General features: G+C 34.8%; 1 protein-coding gene and 1 long non-coding RNA gene across 2 annotated transcripts in view; one reads left to right on the forward strand and one right to left on the reverse strand.

The window, feature by feature from the left end:
- tenm4 (teneurin transmembrane protein 4) overlaps window positions 1-26,725 on the reverse strand; it is a 427,071-nt gene that overhangs the window by 352,365 nt on the left and 47,981 nt on the right. The window lies entirely within an intron of this gene.
- Window positions 1,133-26,034, forward strand: LOC138239159 (uncharacterized). The gene is made up of 3 exons (XR_011189589.1): window positions 1,133-1,197; window positions 10,688-10,770; window positions 25,995-26,034. It is a non-coding gene; the product is annotated as an uncharacterized lncRNA (long non-coding RNA).

Consider the following 26,725-nt stretch of genomic DNA (forward strand, 5'->3'; position numbering starts at 1 on the left):
GAAACAAAGAAGTAAACAAGGAGACATGACCTTTCCTCTTAGGTTTTGTCAAGCATCTGGGTCTGCCACTTGAGCGTCTCCAGCCCATTTATCTTCTGCAATCTTATATCAATTCATTTATTGATTGATGTGAGTACTAGGCAAGCAAATTAAAATATTACAGTACCCCTGCACTGTATATGCTTCGGGGATGAGCCATAGGAATGTGTTTTTCAACCTATTGATTTCTGTCAAAAATGTATTAGCAAACCATTTTAAGTTCAAAAGTGAAAGGTATTATGATGTGTTCAGCAATTTTGAATTTAGATTCAGTATGATTACTATATTGATCCAACACTGTAAAGTTGTAAGTAGGAGTCATTATACCAGTTAAAACAAAGGAACAGTTTAATTCACCAAAATAGATAAAGTTACTATACAATCTAGAAAAGAACTTTGGCATTAAGGACATTATGTAAGATAAAGTTAATCATCATCATCAGTAGTAGCAGTAGTAGTAAAAGTAAAGACAGAGGTAATTTTTAAAATAAATTGAATTATATTCATCTCCCATCTCCCATGCCTGTAATATATTAGAGTTCCTTACTTTAGCAGGTCCAGTGTCCAGTTTAGTGTCCAGTTTAACAACTTTCTAAAAATCACAGCACAGCAGGAATAATTGGAACATAACATTATTTAGCTGAACGTGTCTAAGACCATTGCATCTCAGAACATATGCAATTTGCCACAATAGTTCAACTAATTGTTTGCTGTTCAGAGTAAAAATAATGAGCAAGTGGGAGTCAAAAATATTTTTTTCTTTACATTGCTTTTAGCTATCGTTTGTGCCTCCCCAAACAATGAACTCTTTGATTGGCAAAGTTTCTTTTTTTATTTAACAGAGCAGCTGTGGAATAGCGACAGAATGCTTTGTTCAACTGTCCAAGGATTATGTTTCTCTTCAAATGCTTTTTTTTCCTCTCTTGTTTGTGCAGCTGCAACCTTACTGATTTTAGATGGCTTTTGAGGGTGAGTGGTCACATTTATTAGCATGAAATACTGCACACACCAATTTCATGGCTGGATATTGCTAGTAGCCTACTGCCACCTGACTTTGTCAGTTATATTATGACCTTCATGAAACAGGTAAGTTCTCCGTGCTGTTCATTTCCCAGACAAACAGTCTTGGACTGGACATAGACATGAATAATTTCCTTGGTAAGTACTGTATGTTTTTGTTGGTTATTATTTAGTGGTACAGTATGTTTGCCTCACACAGTAAATAGTTATTGCAGGCAGTTTGGACAAATTTGTTATGGTATGAAATATTGTTTTACATTTTGATATTAAGATCTGTGCAGAATGTTTTAATTTACCTTAGTTCACTGCAGGCGATATAAAAGAAGAGCAGTAAAGTGATTATAGGTCATTTACTCTCGAAAATTGATTGACCGGCTGGTTGATACAAGAATAATGTAACTACCTGGATTAAAGTACCTTTTATACCTTTATGTAATCCAGACAACATCTTGATGGGATAGAAGTATTCTCTTAAAGTTCTTTACAATATATAAAGTATTGATTAATATAAATTTCATTCCCCTTTAGAAATCAATATCGTCATCTCTCATCTCTCTCTAGGTAAAGGCTAGAAACAAACAAATAATTTGTACATATTTTCAACAGTAATATTTTCTATTCATAGCTAGATGGTACAGAAGAAAGACACAATTTATAAATAGCAAATCATTTTATATAACAGCCCAGTATCACAAAAAAATAAATCTGCTAAACTCAGTTGACAAAAGGAGGTGCAGTATACCATTCGTAACAGCTGGTATCTCTGCTCTTAGTATATTTAATGGGCCACTGACCATTAGGTAACCCATTTAATAAAATACATTGAAACCCTGAGCTTTACATCCTTAGCTTTCCTCCTCTTTTATGTTTCAGTGAGCCTGATACACTGATACAAACTGTCAGCCTCCACCTTAGGAGAGCATGCTGCCAGTCCAACACAGCAAAATTACATCCCCACTTAACGAATAAATACATTCTATCAAACCACAAGCTATGATTCATTTATTACCAGGTTTTAGAGGGAATCTTGGGGAATGTGATATGGCATTTTATGCAGGCTAACAGCCTCACAAAAGGTCTCTATCCCGAAGGAGGGAAAATTTAGCTGTCAAATCACTCTGGAACTCTATTTTTATTTTATTTTTCCCTCTGTAACAAGCTGACACTAGCATTGTTAGAGCAGCAGGTCATGGATTACAGGGATGGAGTTTCAATTATAGCTGTAGTACCTATATCTCTTAGGCTACTCATTCCTTATGCAACATTTTGGGACTGTAAGCGACTGGTAGACTGGACTCAACCAGGATTCAGTTTTGATTCTATTTTCTTTGTCATCTTTCTTTAGAATTTGTGTAAAAAAATAACTTTTTTATTTTACTGGGATCTCTATCATATAACAGAGAGTTGTGGATTGAAGTCACCAATCTGAATACCAAATTCATCGTCGAATAATTTACACCAATGAATCCAAACCACCAGGTGCTACGAATGGGTACCACAGTTTAATAAAGTTTTAACATGCTGTGCTCTAGCATCCCGTCAAGATAGAGTCCTGATCTCTCAAAGTGCATAACAATAGACACATTAGGCTTAATTCAGGAGCTGAAACATGAAAGAGATAAAAAGTTACAGATTTTTCTATTAAAAAACCTCAGCGCCTGTCACTAGACAGAGCATGTTTTCCTTTTTTCACTATGGCAAGTACGAAGACTGAATAGAAAACATTTAAACAAGAAAAACAAACAGTTATGGAATCTTTTCAGACTAAAGACAAAAGAAAAAATCTAAACATTAAAATATTGATTCTGCCATGTAGAATAATTATGTTAAATTGCATAATTCAATTTTCCATTCCCATCTGGTTGAGTCCTTTATTGTCCTTGCATAAAGGAAACATAGAGTTCCTCTGTCTAAAAATCATAAAGTATGATTAGACATTTTATAACACTACTCAAATGCAGTTGCAGCCAAGAGCTCTGTTCAGCCACAACAGTAGGAATGGTCAATCATGTGAACAATCACACCATGGGGTAATAAATGGGAAACAGGAGGAAAAGAAACACTTCTGAAATACAGCAATCAGGAAAAAAAACAAAGCATTATGGTGGGAAAGAGACAGCCAACCATCTTGGTTTTTGTATTATGATTTACATATACAGTATAATTTCCTTCACCTGTTTTTTTATCAAGAGCCCAATAGTTACTGAAGAATTATACTTGGTACCTGTTTAGGTTTATTGAAGTGATCAGTGTCTCTGGGCCATTGCTATTTTTTATGTTCCTCAGCTCCCTGTTAAATCCAAAGTGATAATATTAAAATTTTCTTGACATAGATACAGTATGCTAGTGGCTAGGTATGGTACGCTTATTCCAAAAGCACATAACAAAATTAAAAGTCAGTAAGGCATGTTATAGCTTCATTATATCCCTGAATGTTTTCTTCAGACAAAGAGTGACATTACGATTCCAGAGTGTGGACAATAGGTTACATATAATATTGCAAGGTCTGTATTATATTTGTCTATTTTTTATGAACTGACTGCTTGCTGTAAGTGTCGTTTGGTGCAAAATACTGTCAGACCTCTTCTACACAGGTGAATTTGGCATGCCACAATAACCCATTTTTAAAAGATGTGAACATGGAACACTGCTATCACACTGTATGCCCACTCACCATTTATTATAATAATATACTGAAGTGCATTTTAAAAGTTCCAATTAACTTTACAAAAATGAATCCCTTCAAGGTATGACATGTTCCTTGTGAGCAAGACTGCATCACATTGTCCACTGAATCCAAGCCAAAGATAATCATTAGAAAAGTTTACACTTTGGCAAATTCTTTGGGGTTTTTGCTACAGAGATGCTGTGTAAAGCTATTGTACCACCTAGTAACTGCAATCCATTAGCAGACCCATATTTATGGCTTCCTCTTTATCAAAGGAGGAAGTGACAAACACATCATTTTTAAGAAAGTGCATTACCAGAAATGATGGTAATGAGGTTTGAAAATATGTTTAAAATAAGAACATTCAAAAATTCTAGCCTTCACTTTAAGTAATTTCTAAAGCTGAAAAAGCTTAAAAGCTCTATCCTGATGTGGCTGAGAGTAGTAAAGAACTGTGACACAAGAGGGAGGCTCTCAAATGCTCATGTTCAAAAGTTGCACAAAGTAAATTATACATGTGTTGCATTGCATAAATAAAATGTTAAAGGGCTTCTGTAACTGTAGTGAAGCCTGGTTTGTTTTTGACTAAACTGTGCATATCTGAGCCCAAAGGAATACCAACGTACTAATATTTATAGACACCACTTAAACCTAAAAGTATCAACATGATACATCCCATGCTCTTTTCAAAATATAAACTTGGGTTAGCAAAAATAATAAAAATGCAGATATGAAAACTACAGTATGTGACCAACACTGTCAAAATCCCATTGGTGCTGGTAGAATCGTATATCATTGCAAAAACCCAGCTGTTAGCCTCTGTGAAAGATTAATTATCTAAACCACTTAAGACAGCACTAATTTGCATCTAATACTGTATTCTGTGTTTGAAGATTTGAAAGCTTTTAATTCCTGCAGTCTTCATACAATGCGTCTGTCATTTTTAAATGATTTTTTTCATCCTACACAAATATGAAGTGTGACATCTAGTGGTGTTCAAAGAAAAGCAGATATTATAGATATTGCATGTTGTGTATTAGTGCAGCTATAGTCATGCCATTTTCCATTATGTTCTCTAAAGACTTTGGATTAATGTAAATCACTATACATATAAGAGTATACTGTACTAACATTTAGATAAGCAAGTGCCAAATAAGGCATGTTTCAAGTAAAGGCACTAATATTCCACTTCATATTTAATTTTCCTTGACAACTACCTATTCACTGCCAGAACATGCACAAAAAAAGTTAAATTCACAACTGAAAACCCAAGGGATTGCAGCTCTGGTTCTGCAGATATTTGTCACAAAAATAATATGTTCTTATTTTTATCAGTGAATGTTAACACTGGGCCCAATGTATGTCTTTCATTGTTTAAAAACATGCAAGTACAACCTCTTCTTAAGGAAATATACTGTAGTTTCATCCATACTACTGTATATTGATACTGTTCTGAGAGCCATACAAACTAAACCCAGCCTGCTAGATGCTCTTTCACCTCCTCAGGCTTGCTACCTTTTTGTATCTGCTCTTCATCATTTTCAAATTTTTCCTTTCCTTAGTTTCAATACCCCACAACTGCACTATGCTGTATGCACACCATAACCCCAATTTCATGTTCATTGGATTTCTTTCATTTCCTGACAGAGAAAGCCACTTCATTACAGATCTCTCCATCTGTCGGCCGACAGAAATGTGATTTCATTCCAGCCTCAGCCAAAACAATTTACACTGGTAACAATGACATGATATACAACTTGATATATGCATTTTGAAATGCATTATATTTGATATGGGGTATCTTGGTTGGTGAATGAAATGAAAAGGAAATATTTAGCATAATAATGCAACTTCTGTTCTGAAATGTCAAGAGTAAATCAAAAGACTATACAAGAGAAGGACTCAAAAGGAAAAGAATAAGGGGTAGGATGTTTTGCTAGAATATCGTGTAATTCATGCAGCCTTTTGTAATAAAAAATGTAAAGTTTTATATCATTAGAATGAGAGTATACAGTATATTATGGCAACAAGCTGTGGAATTTCATTTAACGTAAAATAGCAAACCTTTAGTAAAAAAGCAAGCCGCCTAATTGATTTCTGATGTGGGAGAACGACCATGTGCTTGTTTAAGAGAGACCAAGAAACTTAATGTACACAATTTTTGAAATACATAAAAAGACAACACCATGAATAAAACCTTTTAATAAAGATATGTAAAATGAAAGCAAAAAGCAACACTAAAAGTGTGGATTTTTTATAATGTCAACATTAAACCCACATTATTTCTTTACCTAAACAGGATTATTTATCTAGTTATTTTAAATGTAAATAAGGTCAGCCTTTGTTTGTCTGCTGCGATAATCACAGTGTACAGTATTACCTGTGCTTGGGATGTCAGCCAGCAGTTAAATAAGCTGGAGAGCTTCCAAGGACCTGGAATGGCTTCCCAGGCAGAGAAACCCCCTGTGTGTGTGTTTGTGGGAAGGTACAAGTCCTTCACTGTGGCAGGATGGACAAAATTCTTATCGACCGGGCTACACATGGGGCCCTGAAAGGCAGACTGAAAGAAAACCTCCTCTGCTTAAGCAACTTCTGCCTCCAAGCTAGTTTAAAATGTACAGTATTGGCCTGTACAGTACCTTTCCCCTAGATTCAGTCAACTAGGCCAGGAGATGCATGTTAATGCTATTGTACCAAATAAATGTTAAAATGCCTACTGTCCTTCCATTACCAGATTTTAGACTGTTCTTCTCTAAATCTCCCCATTGTCTGTTTTAAAATAATTGACAGTGTGTTCATTAAATTCGTGGGTCATGGCAGAGACACATATTCCACCAAGGCCACTGAAAGCCAAATATAGAATCCAGTTTTTATGGTGGCTCCTGTTGTCTCCAAGAAGCTTTTTGGATTAATGTTTTCTGCTTTCCTTTGCTGTTTTGTACCATGTAGAAACATATATTCATACATATGCATCTGTCCTTTTGTCTTAATGCTGCGACTGACCTGATTAGAATATACTTCCAAATCCAGTGAAAGCCCTCTCATGCATGATTTATCATATCTTGACTTTGAATTTAAAGCTGTTGACATTCTTATCTGAAGTATATATAAAGTTCTATGTGAAGCATCCAATCCATTATGTTGCAGGCTGTGTAGCATGCTTAACTACACTTGGGGTGGGGATGCAAAATTACTTTCAGTGGTAAATGAAGGGTGCACAGCGCAACTGCCAGATGACTGCGTTCAAAGCGACGTTGCTTTTTGATTCTTCGATGTCGGCTCTTCCTATCATTGCGAAGCAGAATTCACCAAGCGTTGGATTGTTCACCCACTAATAGGGAATGTGAGCTGGTATTAGACCGTTGTGAGACAGGTTAGTTTTACCCTTCTTAGTTTTACCCTGCCAGGATTTAGTCAATGTCTTGCAAGGACTTTCCCAGCCCTAAGCCACACCAACAGTTGTGAACTGAGCAAAGCCACAATCTTACCTTACCACACTGTGAGTCCTGTCACACAATGTAATCAAAGAGCAATTCAAATGAGTGACAATTTTGAAAGTGGAAAGCTACACACTGTAAGTGTTTTTTTTTACTTGGGAAGGGAAATGATCATTTTCCTGTTATAATGATTTCTAGACTTGATCTAAATCTAATTCATAGGTGCAGTGCTTCTTCAGATTGTCTTGCTTATGAATGCTAAATTAAGACAGGAGAATGTAGCTAATATTGGTTTTCTATATTATCGGACTGTTATTAGGTACTGCAGTAGTTACATTAACAGTCCCAGAAATGTACAGTATGTGGCACTGAGCACGTGGACCTCCTGGTAAACAGACGGTTTGCCTTTTATATCCACCATACAGCCCTTTGTAATGACTTTATGTGAAAGAATAAAATCATCATCATCATCATGGATATTGGCAATAAAAGAATCATGTAATAGACAGTTCTTCACATGTAGTAAAAAGGTTATGTTGTTTCACTTATATATTCCATAAAATAATGATCCTACACTCATGATCTCACAATACTGGAGCACATGAAGACACACTGCAGTGGGTACTTGGAGAGGAATACATAAAATCTATAGCACAAATTCGATATAGATTTTGGTAAAAAGCGAACAGATGACAACGTTATGACAACATGACACGTGATATATATTTCTTTGTTAAGATAGATTATTACAGGTATTTCTGATTTAGTCTCTTTGGGCTTAAAGGTAGTGTGTACGATTATGTACACTCAGTGACTTGAGTGAAGCCAAATGCCCACTTTCGAGAGCAAATCTTTCAGTCCAAATTCCCATGAGCCTTAAAAGCACAATCTTCAGTTCACACCTGCCACATACTGCTAAATAAAAGATGTCATGAATTAACAGAAAAGGTCTGAAGTTCTATAATGCATTCAGTAGAAATGAAAGAGTTAGAATCTCTTCGCAAGGGGTAATTTGTGTCAGACCTGAACTACAATGAGAACTTGTGTAGTAGCCTTTGCCAATCAAACAAATAGTTATGCAAGTGAAATCTCTAATTGCACTTAGTCAATTTAAGTGTGACTTGCTGTGATATTTTTTTTGGCATTACCAACTAACTCCTTTTAAATGTGTAGCTCTGTTGTATCTGTTACATGTAAGAAGTAATATGCGTGTTTTCTTTTGCAAATGTGAAAAGTCCCATTCTTTCCCTTAAGTGAAGGCCTGGAAATACTGGCAGGTCCTCTGAGACCACTAATAGCCAAATACATGGTTGAGACTAGGGCTTTCCAATAATAAAGCTCAGTGTGTGGGCTGAAACTGCCTATTACATATAAATTCTTGTCGAAAAGTGTACATGGCTGTCAGAATGATCTGTGCCACCACAGATACCCTGGTGCTATGATTCATCTGAATTTCATTTAACCAGCACCTGTCATGCCATGACATTGTTTAAAAACATAATTATGTCCATAGCTGAAGGTTATATATGTTCTGCTGCCAATAATTGTATGACAGATTTTGTTACAGTACCCATAACTCAACAAAAATGTCTCATCACTCAGTGCCAGGCTGGCAAATCACTGCCTGGTCCTTGCAAAAATGACAATTAGAGCCACACTCAACTCAGTCAACTTTCCATTTCCTGTTGACAGTGGCATCCGCAAGGTTTAGGATGAGGAAGAGTGAAGAATATTTTTCATAAATAAATTACATGTACATTTTAGTCAAAAATGAAAGGAAAAATGAATTTGCAAAATGAATTACCAGACTAGTTCATCTTAAGTACAAAACACCCCAGCAGAATAAAACGAGCACTTGTCACATATACTGTATATATATATAAGACAGGGATGATGAGATGTTGAGATGTTGCTGGGAATATAATATGGCTTCCTCATTAAATACTGTATTTCACATGGATCTGAAAGAGCAATTGATCATGTTTCAGAATAGTATTTATTGTGCAAGTCATACAAAGGGGGGAAATTGGGGACTCACCAAATTTTTTATCCATTCTCTAATATTCTTATGTAATATGACTTTGCTGATGATTTGATTTTACCAGGGCACTGTAGAATTCGTAATGTTCTACATTAATGTTTAATTCTATATAAATAAGAAATGCCACATCTGTGATTCTACTTATTCTATTTCTAAGTTACTTAGGATTTTGTAGAAAATACAGTTACTTTAAAACTGTAGTACTTTTGGGTATTGATAGGCTTAAAGCAGATTTATATGTGAAATAAATTACACAACACTGTTCCTTTGTTCGAATGTGTTTTGAGATTGCATATCAACAGCTCCCCTTTCACATATAAATTTAAAATTCTCTTTCCATTCATTACATTTAGCATGAACATAATATTAATGTATGTAATCCAGTGTGTGCATGAAATGCTTTTCTAATTAATACCTTTCAAACCCTTGCAGTGTCACAGACATCAAAGTATAACACTTACTGTATGCGCTTACTGCACATTGTCACTGGGGTCTTAACATTGGATGCTACATGCAAACCTGTGTTTACCATCACGAATCCCATTGTTACCCTTTGAATGGACTATGTGCAAAAAAAAAGAGGCAGGGATGAAAAGTAAACAAAATATTGTGAAATTAACACGTTAAATCTGCAACAGCCTCGCCTTGTCACAGTGAGCCTGATCAAAAGAATTAAGGCAAAGATAAAGCTATTATCATGTCTAGATCCACATCATCACGTCCCAAGCAGCCACTTACATGGTGTTAAAAATTCATTACATGTCACTTTCAGTGTTGAATGTGCTGTGATAAGGAGTGACCAAAACCCTTACATTTTGGGGCGATGGAATTGAATTTCCTTGAGGATTTAAATTGATTGTAAATTGAACAGATTAAGAGTGCACTTCTAAATTAATTTCATGCAGCTTATGAAATTGATAATTATACATTTAAATTGCAGGAACACTTAGTCTTTAAGTGTCATTGAAGTCAGGATCAATTAAATATAAAATACAAATTAATTAAAGTGTCTGTGTGTGTATGTGGGTGATAATGCATGTAGGTCAGGTCAGGGTGGGGTGATGAGATGGGCAGAAATTTTGTTTTTTTAGTTAAGGTACTTTAATGCACCTCTAATTTTCAAGTACTTAATTGAATTCAACATTATAAAATGTTAATCATAGTAAGCAGGATACATTCAATTGCTAAATGCAATGCCTGCATAAATTATCATCATTAAAAATATATAATACAGCTTTTGTGAATTCTGAAACCAATGTACTGTAGATATTGCTACACCTGTAGGTAACTACTGAAGTGTCTCTAAGAATCTAGATAAAATGTCTAACACCTTGCAGTGTAAACATTTCCAGCTTCAAAGCGAAGGGGATGTTTGCTAAGAAGTAGGTGGTTCAGATTCAGACATCAAAACAATCATAATGTTTACCTTGGTTTCCCTTAGTTAAATACTGAAAGTTCTGGGTAAATGATTGTCATCAACAGTCCAGAAAGACACCATATAAGAAGATGAAGGACGAGACAGTGAGGAGAACAAGGGTGACCAGACCACATGAAAGATATCAGAGGTGAGAGCTCCTTGTTCCACATCACTCAGGAAGACTGGAGCTAAGTATTTGAACCTTGTTAAGATAGCTTTGTGTTCTATGGTTTTAAGATAACTCTGATTTCCTCTTCTGGTTAATGGGTGGGTTTTTAGAATAGTGAGATAGGCTCCCATTCATTTGGTGGCATCTGGGTTTACAGGAAGAGAAATTTAACCACTGGTTGTATTCTGTTTAGTTTAGAAGGCACCTTTATCTTATTATGGCCTTCGCAGGCATTATGAGTTTGAATACTTGGTAGTAGTCTTTGGTTTTTCTGAGTGGTCTAGACATAGGCCTCTGGGACTCTTGTATGTTATTTTGTATGTTTATGTTGTTTTTAGTTTAGTGTGGATCACTGTCATTGTTAATAAATATTTGTTTTATCCCATTGTGCCTGAATTATTACCCTCCTCACAAAATCTGTGCCAGAGAACAAAGAACTCATTTGCCTCTAATCATGCCAACTGCTCAGGTATATTCTTGGCAAAATCCTTACAAGTTGGGGGTCTGATTATTTATTTGATTTCTGATTCATCTGCTCAGTCAATTCCTTATTTCTCTGATTTTGTATCCCACCATTTGTAACAATACCTATGCTACACAGTTGTTGCACTTCAGAGACCCAGGCTTCTGGGGTTTTCAGCACTGGATCTCTTTTTTAATAATTGTGCCGATTAAGACGAGCAGAAACCTCATAAGGTACAAATGTTTTCCTTATTTTTATTGTATGTCCTGTACTGCAAACTCGGCTGCTGTTTCATAGGATAATCTGCTGACACATCTGCTTGCATGCTCCCTATTGCAAATTATAAAGTAACTGTATCTTTAATCAAGCTCAATCTTGCACATATATTTAAGCTACCTGAAAGAAAACCATACTTTATATTTTTTGCATACTTTATCTTTTAAAAGATAATGGCTATTAGTTGCTTTGGGATTTCATGATAACAATCTTCAATATTCGCAGCAATTCTGTTTCCTTTGTAGTGCTCATACTTTTGTCTCAGATTTATTGAAAAGCATTATAAAATTTGAAAGCAATGATAATGACGAGCTTTAAAATTCTTAAAAGGATAAAACTACTAGCACCATAAAAAGACAACACATACCAGATCTGGGTAACATTAATGTGCTCTTTCTCTTTTCACACCAACGTCTAAGAATCATTTGCAAATCAGAACGTGCTGTCAGATTTACTACCACTTGAACTCTCACTTAGGGAGTAAATTCATATCTAAACATAAACAACATCTGTGGGTGTGAAGGCTACTAGTAATGCGCAAGACAACACTGTCCTTATTTACCTTCAGTAGATATATACATACAGTATACTGTATGTATGATATAACAACATTATACAGTACATATATCAGTAAGCCTACAGTTTAGAAATGACAATTACACTGGTGTTGCACTGAAACTACTGAAATATGATGCTCATTTGTTGACAATGACATGACATTTTGATTCTGAAAATAGGAGGTATAATAAAAATGATCCTTTCTATGTTCAGTGATGAGATGCCACAATGTTGTTAGCCTGTGGCAACTCGCACTTAGTGATACAGGCTTATGAAAAAAAAACACGCAAAGAGCTCTGATGCCTCTCTTTGCAAAGCACTGGAACTACAAATGGTTAGAACTCTTCAAACGCAAAAGCCCATTACAAAGCATAGCATTTTTCTGTATGCAAAATAATTGTCAGTCCCTAACATTTAACTTTAAAAATAATCATACCACCTATTATAAATAAGAGAAAAAAAAAACATTCCTAACGTGTGCAATAAACTATGCATTTTAAAAAGGAAACACAACTCCCTGAAGACCTCCAGTGTTAAAAATGGATGTTTACTGCATTGCCTACAGCAATGCCACTAGCAAGGAAACATCTCTGGAACAAAACCACTCTTGATGCTTTGTTTGGAGAATCACTTTTAAGTTTTTTTTTAATAACATTCACAAACAAATCCCTTCACCTCAACTTTCATAGCTAGGGACACATTCATAGACAGTAAAAGCCTAAGTGCATGTTTAACAATACAATCCTTTAGTACTTCAGTTTTAGCAATTAACATACTTCATCAAAAAAAATTATGTTAACCTTTTAAATCTTTACATACCTTTCCTGGGCAACTGGGCAGGTTCCTGACCAGAGCTGGGTTAGGTCCCTTTGTTGTGGTACAGTATATGTTGCAACAAATTTCATAAAAATAGGCTGGAGACTCAATCAGACAATTATGAGCTTATAAACCTAAGGGAAGAATGTTGGTTGAAATTCATGGTTTCAAAACCTATGAAACCTATGGTGGTCGCCACAGGAAGTCTTCTAGTGCCATGTGCAAACCCAAGGAAGCAAGTGCAAATATGAAGATTTAATAAGAGACTGAAAGATGTAGTGGATTTAAGATTATGTGGCATTTATGGAATGGAGGTAATAATTGATGTGCTCTACACACCACTTACTGTATAATGAGATCAGAAAGGTAAGTGATATGAGGGGCTGGTTCAGAAAAAGACTATAACAACAGCTGACCTGCCTGACCCAGAGGTCACTGAAAGGTCTGTAAGGTGCCAACTAATAAGATTATTCAGGACTTTAATGCCATAATAACTAGCTGTATGGAATTTGGCTTGGTAAGCTCCAACAAATAAAAACCAAACAATACAAATATACAGCTTAGAGTCACTAATAATCAGCATCCAGCCAACACATCTACACATACCAATAATTAGATAAATAACAGGGGGAACAGATACAAAAATGGTGAGCAACGTAAAGAATTCAAAATCAAAGAACTGAGTTCTGGGATCTCACAGCCTCCAGATAAATACTGTTAGGGAACTTAGGAGTCCATATCTGAATAGGTCTAAGTTGCTTACCAGAGAGGAGGAAAGTAAAAAGATGATGGACAGGGAGGCAATGGTTAGCATTGCGTTTCAATCTGAGTGAGCTGAGTGATTCCACAGAGGGAAGGAGGCGTCCTACAATGCTGGAGACAAACACTACTCCACACTTCTCTATCTAACTGTTTCTTGTCCTGGGAAGTGTTGCCATACCACACAGTGGTCAAAGCACTCTCATTAACAGATCTGTCAAAGCAGGTCACTGCCCCCTGTGACACTCCAGACTTCATAAACTATCTGAGAAAGAACTGCCTTCGGTGATCTTTCTTGACCATAATGGAAGCGTTGACCTCCCATTTTAGTGCTGGAGATGGTGGTGTCCAGAAACGTTAATTTTCCACCACCTCTACAACCTGACCATTGATGTATAGTGGTGAGAGTGCTCCCATGCCTTGCACAAGTACTTTTGTTTTTCTGACTTTGAGTTACAGTTTCTTTAGACTACACCATTCAACTAATTCAGTTACAGTACTTCATTCATGAGTAAGGACTCAGCATGCTATCATCAGTGAACTTGAATATTTTGACTAAATCCGAATGTGAAATATAGTCATTTGCGTACAGTGAATAAAGGAGAGGTGATAAGACACAACCCCGAGGAGCACCTTTACTGAGGCTTAGAGATGGAAGTTACTGTAGCTCCTTTAACTGATTTCTGTCAAAATGGAAATCCAGTACCCAATAACACAAAGTCTGATTAATACCCATCTCTGCTAGCTTCTGAATAAGCTAAAAGTGTTAAAAGTAGAACTATAATCAATAAAGAGGATCCACACATACAGTAGGTGCTGTGTGTTTCTAGATGTTGAAATACATCATAAAGCCCCAGAGAGAGGGGGTTGTCCATTGACCTATTTGTTATGTACACTGGCATGGGTCCAAGTGCACTTTAGATAGGAAATTGGCTATAAGTCCCTTCAAAAGATTCATAATAACAGATGTCAAGTCTACTGACCTGTAGTCTTTGAGGTAGGTCACACTGGATTTCTTAGGTACAAGTATTATAATAGCCATGTTAACACAGTCCAGTACCTTTGCCTGCTTAAGGGATAGATTGAGAATATCTGTATAGTGAAACAGGGGCAAGCTGATTGGCACAAGTTTTTAGTGTAGCCGTTGTACTGACACATAATGTAATACAGTGTATGTTTCCAAAAATAAAGGAGCTGATAACTGATAATTCATAAGGTTGATAATTAATTAACACAAGAAGTGAGAATATTAACTATATACAGCATATTGTATGGGTAATTCTGAGTTACTGAAATCTATTAATGATCAATCAAAAAAAACATGACAAAGCTATGAAAAAGCAAAATGAATGCTTGGATATATGGCGAAAAATATGAGACAAAATATGGGAATCAAAGAAAGATGGGAATAATAGCAATGCATTATTGAGAAATCGCTTAGGATATTGTGGTCAGGTATTATTGCAATTTCACAAAAAAAGATATTATAGCCTGAGAAATACATGGTCAGATGAAAGGAGATAAACCTAATCAGAACAAAAGTGAGAGAAAATAAGATTTGGTCCAAGTATATACAGTTAAATCCTAAGGCATACAGACAGGGTCAAACAAAGTTAACTATTTCAGAATTTGTAACAAAACAAGGACAAGGGGTCACAGCTGGATGCTACAAGGGAATTCATTTAGGACAGAAAATAGGAAATAGCAGTTCACATTGCAGACAGATAATTGAAGCAAAAGGTCATGGCTACTCACGGAACAGGAGGACAAAATTTTAGATTCACTTATCTACCAAACTACAAAGACGGACTGAATGGTATTACATTATTTCCAATTTTTTTAACATGTTTTATTTCAGAAATATAGTTGACCACTTTCCACAAATCTCAGCATTATGTGATGGTATTTATTTTGGCAGATGAGCCTTGTCAGGAGTCTGCCTACACAAGCAACATGCTTCTCCGTGATAATTTGCATATTTGCCTCAGAGGCTCATGGAAACTAATGTTGCACTCTCATTTGCTACATATATTTTAGCACATTGCAAAACACTGACTTGTGGGTGAATAACAATATTAATTTTAGATGGACAACTTTAAGAAAAAGTTTTCCTTGCCATTTTTGCAATTCGTCTCTGTTCCTGAAAGACCTTCCTTTAATCCATCTTACTGTTGGTTATTCCACCTCAAAGGCCTGATTAGTCCTTGAACTTCTGAACTTTTCCTTGGCTGCTCTCTGTTGTTGAACCACAAAGCCTCATTTAATACCTTAAGGTATGACTCACTTTTACAATTTTCATCAATAATAAAGATCAACACTTTAAGATACTGACATTATTTTACTAAATGTAGGAGTTCAACAGACAAGTAATACAACTGCTTGCAATACATGAATAGAAATTCCTTCTACCACCTTTTGATAAGAGCTGTATATGCTGTCCCATATACAGTACAGTATGCTGTGAAGTTTCTGGTACCCAGACCAAACCTGGTCTCTGTATTTGTAATTCCAGCTCACCCCAAAGTTATTCTGTTCTTATTGGGTTAAGCTCTGGGCAGACCATGAAATATTTTCAACACTGTTCTCTTTGCACTACTGTTACAACCTCAGTTCCGTGACATTACACGTTATTATATTGTTTGGATAGCTAACACGAAAATGAATGTTCTCTAAAAAGAAAAGTTAACAAGGCTCAGTCATTTAATATTTTTTCTTTGATTTTGTTTGTTAAACTTAAAAAAAAAAAAGACTTCGGGTACTGTATTCATTCTTACATCTGCTTTGCTTTAAATTGCTTTCTCAGGCTTTCCTTTCTGGGTTTTTATTCTGAGCATCAGAGTTAAAAATGAAAGTAGTAACAAAAGCATTTCTTCCATATAACTGTTAAATATGGGCTTTTCTAAAGCAGGTGCCTGAAATGTCAATTGTTCAAGGCTTTATTGTTTCTCCCATTTATTGCAACCATTTGCAATCTTAAGTGCAGTATTGATTGACTTCATTCAATTCAGTCTGGGTATACTCCTTAATCCATATAATCAAGAGTTGGGGAGAGGAGATAAGCTTAGGGATTCATTACGGGGGTTTAGATTTAGAAACACATTAGACCTCTTGAATGGCCATGTCTTCTAAAGCCAAGTATTAACAAATAAATGGTAAGAAGGTGCACGAGAAGACACAGTATTTCTTTTATCTCAGGAAGTAAAGAAAAAGATTTCAATCATCATTGTACAAAAGGCCTTTCTCTAAAAGTCATCAGTCCTTGTCATCATACTGTATAAAGAACATTCATATGTGGAATGTTCTAAGAAATCAAATATCCGAATACTAGATAACTTTTGGAATGAAGAGATTATGAGTTGCAGTGAAGAAAAAGAAGAAAAACTTTTGTGGTGGTCCAATTCATGTTTTAATGGACTAAAAATACAATTTTTAGCATCTAAAACTGAGAATCTTATACTTATTTAAAGTATAAAATCTGCTACAGTGTATTTCCTCAACTTATGAAAAAAAGGTTTATCTTGTCCAATTTTGTTTCTAAATTTAGAATAATTATATAATAAAGAACAAAATATATTTATCTATAATACCTATATATTGTAGAAAATGTTTTATAAATACAAACACTTCATATTGCATTCAAAGTTACAATTTATTAAGTTCTTATGGAAAAACTGTTGATTACATTAAGAGAAAATGAGCATACAGTAATGTAAAAGAGAACTATACTAAATTAATTTTTATATAAACAGTATAAATGACTTACTGTTACTGTATTTCACTGTAAGGCACTGTAACAAGGCATTTTTATATGTGATGGATGGCTTTTAGCTCTAAACAAACTAACCCACCTAATAAATCTGAATCTCATCAAAAAGATAAAAAAGGAATGTTTTGGTTAACTTTTGATGTGATTTATTGTAAAACAACCACCCAGAACAGATACTTATTTCCTGTATGGTTTCTGGTAGCTGACCAATCAGCAAACCTGAACCTGGTCAGTGTTGGGATGGCAGATCTGTAGGACAAGTCTAATTAGTTAACCAGTAGGTGGCACTCTTTTCTCCATAATTTCCAAACCAATGCTTTAATGTGGTGATCAGGGCACGGTAATGTCGGAGCTTCTCTTTTGCATCTTCTGGATGATACATTAAACTGGGGGTCCTGACAATCTGATCATTAAAGGTCCAATGTTTGTGCAATCTGGTCACCTCAATTTCCCTTTCAAGGCAATTAGTGAAGTAACATCTTGTTTCTCCAACAGATCTACTGTGCAGTGGACATACCGCTACATAATGGTCACAACACACTATTCGGTGGGAGTTGCACTTATTACTACTATAATCATAATGTTAAAATATATATGATACACCCAAGGAATGAAATCTCATCCATCCTTAAGCATTTTTGCTTTGGGTCAATATCCATTGTCTAATTATGCGGAACAAATGGCATAATTAAATGTAGAGTGTAATTTCCTTATATACCAGTAAAGTCCTTAAGAACTTAAGAGTAATGATCTAAACCTTTAGTTAACCATAGAAACACCCAGGTTACCATTTGAGATAAAAGGTTAAGCACAGGGACAATCGATCAGGCTGCAGCAAAATCACTTGGGGTTCTTCTTCAAATTCTCAAGTGCCCTTTAAAATGTTTTTTTTTGTAGAATATTTTATATTCTAACAGACTGACATATCTTAATCCTGAAAACAAGTTTGTTGTAGCAGCAGGTAGAGGGGCAGCGAATAAATACTGTACAGTATATATTAAAGAATAGAAACATGTAAAGAAGCTAAAATACTGTGAGATTAGTTTCTGGCATCGTTTTTCAGATAAGTGAACTATTTCATCAGTGAGTTCCAGGACATTAAAAATCTTAAGCTAATTGAAATGCTAATCTTTTGCATCTGTTTCAAACATCCTATTAGGCAGAGAACTTTTGCAGAGAAATACAACTTTTCTTGATCCCAGTACAGCAAATGAGTTGTTAAAAACAATGCAGGAGAGACAATTTACACAGTCAATGAAAATGTACCAGCTCATTTTTTTTAGGAATTATTGGGCTTTTAAAAGTAAACCAGTGAAAGACCACAAAACATCAATATACAGTGTATTTAGAATGTTGTTTTCCAAAGAAAAGATATTTCTTAAACTATTGTCAAAATTGATCTGCCCATACAGAACCCACATTATTATCCTCTTCGCCTTTTATGAAAATGTATTTTTAGGGGTTGAATCCATCCATCCACTTGCAAACTTCTTTATCCAATTCTGGGTCACGGGGAGTCAGAACCTAGATACACCCAGGATGGAATGCAGTTGTAGATTTTAATGTACATTTTAAATAAATTATTGAATCTCTCCCCCATTTTACATTGTAACTAAATGAAAGTTTACCAGCACTGAGATAATGATAAGGACAAATTGTTATTGTTATTTTTACCACTATGTGGCCATTATTTTCGGAGCCCTAGTACTGTACCCCCTGAAGTTAATCCGGTCCAGTAGTCTAGCAGGCTTAAAACAATCCCACTAACCTTCAATATAATTTAAAGAAAAACTAAAGTTAAATGTTAAAAGTTAAATGGGTAAATGGAGAGTTTATCTTGCAAGGCAATGGGAGTCAAACTCCCATTCACCACAGTTTGTTTTACAGAAGTTTGGAAATGAGGGGGAAATAATGTGGTAAAAAGTGTGCTTCTGTCTGCCATTCAGTGTGGTAAGAAACCTATAAGGCCAGGAACTGACTGATACATTTTTATATCACCTGTCATAACAATTATTTTCCGACATTAATATACTGTATATTTGTATGTTTTAATTAATACACCATAGAATTCTATTTTATAGGTCCTATTCAGTATAATTCCTATATAAAAACGCACAAATTTTTACAGAGTATTCCGTAGTTTCCAGCTATAAGAAATTATTCTGTTAGTTTGTTTGATTGGACTTTGTATAAAACTCCATGAAAATCTTGTGAGATACTGTGCCTTTCCATTGTCGCTGTATTTCATTTCGGTAGCCTAAAAGAAACACTAAATCAGATTAAATAAATTAATGGAAAAGGACAGACAGATTCAGAAAGTACTCAATAATACAATCAACAACAGGGAATATATTTAAAAATAATAACAAAAGTCAGGTCCCTAACAAGATGCTTGAGATTATATTGGCAATCATTGCAAACATCTTCCCTACAGTGTATCACAATAAATATTTAAATTAAAGAAAAGTTGAGATAGCATTCAGAAATTAACAAGGTCTACTGTGAGCAAATTATCTTTCTCGGCTGTAATACTTTTCATTTTCAGATGTTGAAATTGTGCACTGTTCCAACACCTTTAAAAAAATAAAAAAGTAACAAGAAGTCATACAATTTTCCCATTGAATTAAAATTTAAATGAAACATTTGCACAAGGGAGAGGATTGCATTTTGAAAGCTGTGTTACATTACAAGCAGTAACGGCTAATCTTCTATTTATAATGACGCACCACTGAGTAACACCTGACAGCTTCAGGTTTTCATTATAAAACATTATATAAAATAAATGTGTGAATACAAATGACTAGCTTTGTTCACATGGTTCAATATGCATGAAATAATTCTAAGGTTATAAAATGGAAACAACTCATGATTATTGTAGATTAGTACGTTATAATTAAAATGTGCTCTGTAGTGCTATTTTATAGTTCCTTATTCAAGATAATTTCCTTTGCAATTGAACTTTCTTATAGTTTTAGTAAGTAGGTTTCAGAAAGTTTACTATCCTTACATTTCCAATACAAAATACATACTGTATGAAATCAAAATGTAAGTGTGCCAGAATTTCAGTTGACTGTTTCAGAGACTGTTTTATCTCAATTTTAATTCATATATATCTTATGCAAAACAAATGTAGGTAAAGTACTTAAAAAAATAAAGTTCAAAGATTGAACAAAAGTTTGTATTCTGAAAAAGTGTTTATAAATACAGTACTTTATCGCTGATTGCCTGCATTTTTATATTTTCAAATACTAACAGCAGCCAGATGCAATCAACACAACATGTCATTCTGAGCTTTTAGTCATCAATAATAAAAAAATACTTCAAGAAAGGGTTTCAAAAATATTTTTGCCTTAATCAACTGCTCTTTGTGGTTAAAATTACCATTTTAACACAAAACCACTGTGCAAGACTATTTTATTGACATTTCTAACACCCTGTAGGCTTCAGGAAATTGTCAATTTTTCTTAAAAGAATTTGATTAAGAAAGGAGTGGCTGTTTAGCCATTAGCATTGTTTTGCTGTCAATCTTGGCCCATAGATAGAAGGGCATACATGAGCACCTGGGCTGCTTCGGGGTCAGTACTGGAATGGGGAAAGACTCAAGTAGCAAATTAAGCTGATCTGAGGTGATGTTGCAGTGAGCCATGTTAAACTGTCTTTAATTAGAGCAGGAATTAATTCATTCATTTATAGCACAAGGGTCAATATTCACAGCAGGGAAGGTGAAGTACGTTATGACAATTGCCCTCTGTCGATTGAGAGAAGGGAAGAATAGCAAAAAAGGACTAGGATGTGGAATGCTGAAAAAATATTTACCTGTAACTGGATTATTTACTGTAATCTATTAGATACTGTATATAGACACATCCCAGGCTCTCCATTTCTGATATTCATTGTTCCTTTTGCTAAACATACTGTAGGTTCTGGATATCAATTTTAAATTATTTTTAAATACAAAAATTACTGTACTCTGTCTGACCTGCAGTACAATTCAATTCCACCTTAGTACCGATCTGTCACAAACCCTTATCACACTACAGTATATCGACTCACAAATCTTTCATAGTTGTGAATGAAAACCCTTTTGGAAAATATATTTTCACATTAAAGAGCCTTTACTGACAGAGGAACATACTACATCCATAATTATGGAGATTGATTTTCTTTTTTGTTGCCTTTCTCTTTTAAACAAAAATTGTTTTCACATTCAAGAGCTAATTTCTACTGGTGGCAAAGCACAATTTCGGGATTAACATGCTTTTCCACTGCCTCTCCGTGTTATGGTATGCTTAGCACTGAAACTAAATCCGTTTGTTCTTTATCATACATACTGTACATATTCCAATGTGTCAAATAAATTTAATTAATCTGGGGTTTGCATTCAAAAGTTATCTGAAATTCTAACAACAAGCACGAACTCTTACTGTTTAAAATATCATTCACTGTACTTGAATAGAGAAGCCAAGGTTCTAGTGGTGACTTTTTAATCAAATTAAATTTTCAACAAGAAAATGTGCTTTTTGATAATATAATGCAGGCAGTTGAAAATCCCAAGAAGAGTGTACAGTATGATGACATTGGAAAAACATTGCACATTCCGTACATCCAGAAAAGCACATAATAACAATGCTGATGGAACATTTCATCTGCTTCGTCCTTAAGAGTGCTGAATGTCTCCTTCAGAGTGCATTACTGGGCTTTTAATTGGTATGGCAGCATACTGTGTATGAATAATAATGGGGCATTGAGATGCTAATACACATAACTAGCATTTTTCCAGACCTTTTCAACAAACTATTATTTTACTTTTACAATTCATATGCATATGTTACTATGGTGCAACAGAACTCATACGGAGTTTGCAAAAGTTCATCACTCATCAGTAACCTCAGCCCCATAGTGCAGGTAGTGGAGACTAAAAAACCATGAGACTCCCAGACAGACGTTTCTATGAGCCAAATGGCAGACATTGTGATGTTAATTGTCTTCTAGTTCATTAGAAAATTAACATATCAAACTATAATGACTGCCAGCATACACAATCACTGATTTTTTTTCCTCAACAAGAGTTTCAGATAACAGCATTACCACCTTGCAGCTTGCACTGTGATTTTGTCATATCATAGAAACTAAGCAAGGCTGGGCCTGTACTGTCAGTACTGGATAGGAGACCTACTGTATGAAGGAAAACTGTGTTGCTGCTCTAAGTGGTGGTGGTGGAAAATAGTTGGCAATCTTCCCTCCTGACCAGAACCAGCGATAGAGTATGTATGGAGACTGAGGGCTTTGTATTGTAGGAAATCCTTTCTCATCCTACTGAGTCTAATCCCATGGCAATTTTCAAATACATAGAGATGTTATCCCTGGTGTCCTGCCTAAATTACAATCTCCATGAAATTCCTGCATAATACAATCAGTGAAGCAAGTGTTCTAGACGATTTCCTGGGCTGGTAAATAACTCCTTCCACATGTCACCTAGATGAGTGTTGCACTTTAAGGGTGGTTGAATGGAATCCTTGAGGATGAAAAGGAATTAATGAATTACATCTTACTATTCTTATTTCTTTATGCTGATTTGGTGCACCTAGGATTTTACAGTCACTTCATGCACTACCATGAGGTAGCAGTAAAAAGGCTGGCGGTCCTGCCAATCTCATAAGAAGTACTTAATTAATTTTTTTCCATGTACATGCAAATGGCATAAAACTGTTTTAAAGGCCTGCTGCATGTGCTTCAAGAAATGTCTCATTCTACAGGACTGAAACCTAGTGAACTGCAATGCCAAGTAGTTATTATCGTTTTTAATATGCGTTGTATGAATATATTTGCCACTTGAGGGAATGGGTTGGATGGACCTACTGTACACCTACAATATAATTTTGTCAAAACCATAGATTGTAGACTCTTTTTTGTAAAATAAGAAGTAACCTATGAAACATTTTTGAAGCTATTTTAAAAATGACCCTTTTCACATCTTTATAAGCACACCATCAAAACATATCAGATGCAACAGTGCTTAAAGAAAGAGGATTAATTGTTTTATTTCAAAATACCATTCCTCTATTTAATCATTGTTGTCATCCTAACCCTGACTTTTAAATGTCTTGCTTTTTAGGTGTATTTTGGAAAGGAAAGTAAAATTGTAATTTTACTAATATTACTAATAATATTTCCGAATTATTCAGTCTGTGGAATTAATATGCTAGATTTGGATTGACACCACGAGTTTGAATTTGGGAAATGTTAGCAGTTCTTTTGATTTAGAGCAGTGAGACATGAAAATGTATGTCAGTATGGTAATTGAATGCATATCCCTGGAGTTCCTAGTATAAATCTGAAACAATCCTGCTCTGACTAGGAGAATATTGAATGTTAAGTTATCACTCCAAAGTACTGACAGCAGGTGTTTAATTCAAAGCCAAAAAATAGAACTAAACTAAAACATTTTGTCTGTGTGTAGATTGAATATATTACAAATCCACCTACAGGAATATAGCTTTTACATTCTGTTGTTTCAAGCTATTCTCTTTCAAAATAACCTATTAAATTCCAGTAAATTGTGCTTTTTGTTTTTGCTCAACAATGATAGGATGGACATATACAGTATATGTACTGTATATTCATGCATATGTTAATGAATACATTTACAGTAAGATGCTGAGATCTTACTGTAAATGTATTCAGAAGATCAGACAATATGACTTCAATGTTCCAAAATGTGAAAATATTCATTTCTAGCCCTTTTAGCTATTAACAGAATCCTTTCGCAACAAGGTTAATTATCCAGTTTATGTCTAATAAAACCAGTAAAAGATAACACTATTGGTAAATTAATTAACAACAGAATGATAGACTTACTCCATATTAACATTTAATGTCTGGTTGCACTGAAATATATCTAAAAACAGTAAACTGTTATTTTCAAAGGAAAATACAAATGGATTCTCCATGACTAAAATTTCCTGAATTGTTCCGTGCGGATAGCAGTTCTATGCATTAATTAGTTGTACAATGGACTTCAGTTAAGAATTCTTGAACACTAGAAAATAAATAATAAAAGACATTTGGAATGTTGTTTTTATGCTAGCACATGGCGGAGTACAATTTCTGACATATTATTCTGAATATTTTAAGAATAATTATAATAATTATAAAATTGTATCCTCTAGGAAAGCAATCAATAATTCAGAATGTGTGAAATACTGCAGTAAAAATTAACATTTATGTATTAATCATTACTGTATGAATCAATCCATTTCGAGTCCACATTTTTGGTGGGGGTTAGAGCAACAATATAAATTGTTGTTCAGGTGGGTAGCTGCGTCAGCATGCGTAGGCTGCAAAGGAACAAGTAATAGGTTTATTCCATGCTGAAAAAAAGAAGAAAGAGAACACAACGTTCGGCCGTGGCCGTGGAGCCTTCTTCAGGTTACACACCTAGTCACCTGAAGAAGGCTCCACGGCCGAAACGTTGTGTTCTCTTTCTTCTTTTTTTCAGCATGGAATAAACCTATTACTTGTTCCTTTGCAATATAAATTGTTTATTGGTATACAGTACTTTTGTTTATTTAGATGGTGATCCTATATTCTCCATTTAAACTTCTCCTACTCCTGAGTACAGCAGTTGTTCAATATAAGGCATTATGCTCTCATAAACATTTATTATGCTGGGAGTGTGCTGTCTAGCAATTACAATTAACCTGATTTATCTGACATAAATAAGCCTAATTTGTCAGATAGCAATATTCATGTAGGAGTGAATAGCAAGATTTACTTATTAATTTGTTTATTGATTTTTGTTTATTGACAAAAAGGAAGGCTAAATTGTAAATTCCTTTATTACTAACAGTATGTAAAATTAAATAATAGCACAGGTTACCCAAAGCTAAAGTAGACAAACCTGTAATTTATGTATTGCAGCATATAGAGGTTGTTGTGTATTTTGTCACTTATTTAATATAATCAGGACAATTGTGCAAGTTTTTGAAGGATTTGAATTTTTTTTGTACAATTCATGAGAACAAAACATCAATAAACAACTACTGTTCTCTTCTAAATGAACAACTGCAAGTCGTATGTTTATTTGGCTGGATAATGAAAGACAATCACTGTTACACTGGAGACAAAGAGAAAGACCAAGCTTGTCTCTGTAAAACTGTTTGAGGTCAGATAAACTTTAACAGTCCAAACTTTGTCCAGCACTTGTTGAAGACAATGCCAAATGCCATTCAATCTTGGGGGATTGGCTGTGAAAAAAAAGAGTCCGGCAAGATATTCATGACTTGGAAAATGACAGTCCTCTGTGTGTCATTTTTTGAATCAGCTTCTCACCTACTATATAAAATCTAATTTTGAATGCATAATTTCAACACTGGCTTTTCTCATCTGATTTAGAAGAAAAGTCAAATGGACTTCTGGGTAAGAGCGATTGCTCAGTTGTCGCAATCAGATTTTCAGGTTTTCCAGCAAGGGGACTGTCTGATAATAAAAAGAACTGAAATATGTGTGAAGGCGCACAATGCATGCAAATTGATGTCTTTTTCCCTCTCTCCTCCTATTGTTTAGCGAATTGTGGAGGTTACTAGATGTGTTAACACAAAGAATATGAGGAGCAAAGGTGAGTATTGAATATTTCATTCGGCATGTGCTTATGGAAATGCAAAAAGTATTTCAGACCCACAGCTTGATTGTTCATCAATCACATAAATTGGCTGTTAAAAGCAAATGAATAATGCCTTGTGAATGGGGCCTCTACACAAGTTCTGGTTTTGTAGATTTATGTTTCCAGTCTTGTGGATTAATCCAGCTTCTTTTATTTTTTTTTAATCACACAAAACATTTTTCCCTTCTAATGGATCTCTGCTATTTTTCATCTGTTCATCTCAATGAGATACAGTATTAACTCTGAGATATTAATAGGTAAGATCTGGATTCATATTATAGATTCAGATACAGCCTTCAACTGAAAGTTTGTAGGTGTAAAAAAAGTGTTTTCTGTTAAGTTATTTCATGTTTAATTTAATTGTGAAATTCCTGGCATAGGCCATGTTCATAGTTTATCTATAAAGAATTCTTTGAAAGGCACAGACACCCATACACCAACACACTTTTACAGATATTGCTACAAAACACCTTCTTGTAAACTCTAAAAAGAGTTTAAAAAGTGGATGCTGGCTTACAATTCACAGAACAGAAAAACAATGAGATTCAACAAGTTTTGCCTCCTGACCACAACCAAAGAGTCAAGCCAGTGAACAAAATATAATGTTTGTTGAATATGTTAATAATGCTGGAGA

The sequence above is a fragment of the Lepisosteus oculatus genome, chromosome 5, assembly GCF_040954835.1.
Source record: "Lepisosteus oculatus isolate fLepOcu1 chromosome 5, fLepOcu1.hap2, whole genome shotgun sequence".
Taxonomy (NCBI): Eukaryota; Metazoa; Chordata; class Actinopteri; order Semionotiformes; family Lepisosteidae; genus Lepisosteus; species Lepisosteus oculatus.